Below are 3,385 nucleotides of genomic sequence, written 5' to 3' on the forward strand. Positions count from 1 at the left end.
CAGCCTTCTACCCTATTAAAAGATGCTCCCTCACCACACCCAGCAGAATTCAGGGAGTGTTTGTGCTGTAAACTTCATCCTCAGGGTGGAGTCTGACGTGATTTCAATGAATTGATCCTCCTCAGTAGAGCTCAAATCAGCAGCTGCTGTGTTAAATGGATCTCTCAGCCAAATATTGAGCACTGTTGCCTGGGAAATATTTGAGAAAGAATCCTGGCAGGGAAAACATGTACAGAGTGAATAATCCTTTATGCAAAGTATAAATAAATTAAATAAAGGAACATTTATTTTGTATGTTCTCAAACTGTGTGGCCCTCCTCCCTGGGGGGGGGGGGGGGGGGGTACGATCTCTGACTGTGGTCGGAGGCCGCAAGGGAGATCTTCCTTCAGGGTTCACTTCCTCATTAGAACCCTCATAGCCTCCAGATTGGGTTAAACAAAAAAAAAGTCCAAGTTCTTTAAGATAAACTTTCTTAATTACTTTTTTTCTTGACTCCAAAAAGGGTGACTGACTGCGCGCCTATGCGCTCCACACACTCACCCCCCCCCCCCCCTTCCTGCAGCATACGAGATCAGACACCCTGGTTTCAGCACACACACACACTCATCTCACAACACATGCATGTCACTATTCTTCAACAAATCTGATCACAGTTGCAGGGAAAGGCAGAAATTGGTATCCAATCCGTACCGGTGGCGTGTGCGAAATCCAGGCGGCATTACGGGGTGCAAGACACATTTACATTTAAGTTATAACCAACAACAAATCTGGTACAAACTAACAAATCATGAAGCACTAAAAACAATCTTGGAACAGATGAACAAATACTGAAACACAAAGGGTGCGAATTACCAAATACCAAATAACAAAAACAGTCTTGGTACAAATGAAGAAATCTAGAAACACAACAACGAAAGTGGAGACACAGCTTCTAACAGAAAGGGACTAAATATAAAACCAATAATGTATGATGTTTTAAAGTTATTTATTAGTTTTCTTTATGTGGACATTTTAAATACATGAAACAGTCCAAAATCATTTTTTTTGTATTATTTCGATAAAAAATGACAACAATGTTTATCAAGGTAAAGTTTCACGTCACATCAGGTAGTAAGAAAATTCCCTTTCCGTTAGCAGCTGCTCGTTTTTGTTAATTTTTTCTCCGTCTTCTGCTGTGGTGTTTTGTTAAAGGTGGGTTGATTGTTCCTTTTGTATATTCAGTGCATGTTAATAATGTAAAGCTATTTTTTGCATTGTAGACATTTTTATTTCATGTCTTCCCCTTCCCTTCCCTTTGATAGGTCAAGTATGTTGTTTATTTAGTGTTTAGATCTGATGTAATGCTGCACTGAAAAAAGAGGCAAGAAAACAAATGAGCTTTTGGTGATAATATAATAGATCATTTGTTTTATGAATGCATCTTTAAGTTTTTGGGAGGATTTTTACTGTTGGTGTTGGAAAAACTACAAACACTTTTTGGAGTAATCTCTGGTTATATTTGATTTAGTTCCTAGTGATTTATTAATATTTGTAAATGTAAATAAAACTTTATTACGAGCATTTGATTTTTATTTTTAAATCTCATCTAAATTCATTAGAAGTAAAAATGAAAGAGAAATTCCCGCTTTAGTTTATGATAGGCTAATACATTAAACTAGAACTCCTATAGAGTTAAAATATTTGTGGTATTTTTTTTTCCTTTGCTTTTTCTATTGTTCTTAAACCTGATCAAATGTTACTGAATATTCGTCTTGTCTTGAGTTAAATCCCTTCAGAAATCAAAAACGACTTCTTGTCATGACTTGTAGGATGGACAGACCCAGATGCTGTAACCCAGAATGAGGACAATGGTAGGTGAGAGTTAAGGAAGAGATTTTATTTTCTTTCCAGGAGAGATGGTGATGGCTTGGTAAGAAGCTGGCGAGGACAGTGGCTTGTGGCGTGGCTGGAGGTAGTAGAGCGGCTTTACTGAGCTTGAAGTTTTCACAGGGCTTCTGGAGGGCTCGGACTGACTTCCACACAGGAGACAATTGAAGGCTGGAATCCTGAGGCAGGGAAAGATCAGTTAGAAAAGAGGCAAGACTTGAACACGTGAACTTAGACTGAGACCAGGTTTAGTCACCATAAGGGGCAACGAACTGGCGTCGAATACTGAGGCTGAGTCTCCTTAAGAGCTGAAGCAGGTGATTAGGTGAATAGGTCCCAGCTGGTGGAGTCAGGTGCAGAGCAGGAGGGGGAGGGGGAGGAGACTGACAGGCACCATAACAGTACCCCCCCCTCAACGACCGCCTCCAGGCGGTCCAGGGCGGCGATCCGGGTGGGCACGGTAGAAATCCGTGATGAGGGTGTGGTCCAAAATGAGGGAGCGGGAGACCCAGGAGCGCTCCTCAGGGCCGTACCCCTCCCAGTCGACAAGGAACTGATGGCCGCGACCCCGCCGCCGAACATCAAGGATGCGACTGACCGTGTAAGCTGGAGCGCCGTCAATGATACAGGCGGGAGGTGGGGAAGCGGAAGGCGGGCACAAGGTGCTGTCCAACACAGGCTTTATTTGAGAGATCAGAAACCCCTGATGAAAAGAAACAACAAGGACCCGATTACGTCGTCCGGATTGGCGTCACCGGGGCCCCACTCTGGAGACAGGCCCAGGGTCGGGGCTCGCAGGCGAGCGCCTGGTGGCCGGGGCACAGCCCGAAGGAGCGACGTGGGACCACTCTCCCATGGGCCCACCACCCGTAGGAGACCTCAAAAGGGGCCGGTGCAATGTGGTTTGGGTGGCAGTCGAGGGCGGGTGCCTCGGCGGCCCAAACCCCGATCATGGAACCTGGCTTTTGGGACATGGAATGTCACCTCTCTGGGAGGGAAGGAGCCTGAGCTGGTGCGAGAGGTTGAGAGATACCGTCTAGATATAGTCGGGCTCACCTCCACACATAGCCTGGGCTCTGAAACTCAGTCCATAGAGAGGGGTTGGACTTTCTACCACTCTGGAGTTGCCCAAGGTGAGAGGCGGCGGGCTGGCGTGGGCTAACTCGTGAGCCCCCCAGCTCAGCCGCCAAGTGTTGGAGTTCACCCCGGTGGACGAGAGGGTCATGTCCCTCCGCCTCCGGGTGGGGGACAGGTCTCTAACTGTGGTTTCGGCTTACGGGCCGAACAGCAGTTCGGAGTACCAGGCCTTCTTGGTGTCTCTCGAAGGGGTACTGGAAAGTGCCCCAACGGGGGACTCCATTGTCTTCCAGGGGGACTTCAATGCCCACGTGGGCAATGACAGTGGCACCTGGAGGGGTGTGATTGGTAGGAACGCCCCCCCTGATCTGAACCCGAGTGGTGTTTTGTTATTGGACTTCTGTGCTCGTCATAGTTTGTCCATAACGAACACCATGTTCG

At 46.7% G+C, this 3,385-nt stretch overlaps 1 long non-coding RNA gene across 1 annotated transcript; it reads right to left on the bottom strand.

Annotated features, from left to right (window-relative positions):
• Positions 1-1,856: 1,856 nt before the first annotated feature.
• On the bottom strand, positions 1,857-2,688 carry LOC144996313 (uncharacterized). The gene is made up of 2 exons (XR_013659311.1): positions 2,124-2,688; positions 1,857-2,046 (listed from the first exon to the last, which is right to left on the bottom strand). It is a non-coding gene; the product is annotated as an uncharacterized LOC144996313 (long non-coding RNA).
• Positions 2,689-3,385: the final 697 nt, after the last annotated feature.

Source organism: Oryzias latipes, chromosome 12 (genome assembly GCF_053564925.1).
Source record: "Oryzias latipes strain Hd-rR chromosome 12, Olatipes_Hd-rR_3.1".
In the NCBI taxonomy this organism is placed as follows: Eukaryota; Metazoa; Chordata; class Actinopteri; order Beloniformes; family Adrianichthyidae; genus Oryzias; species Oryzias latipes.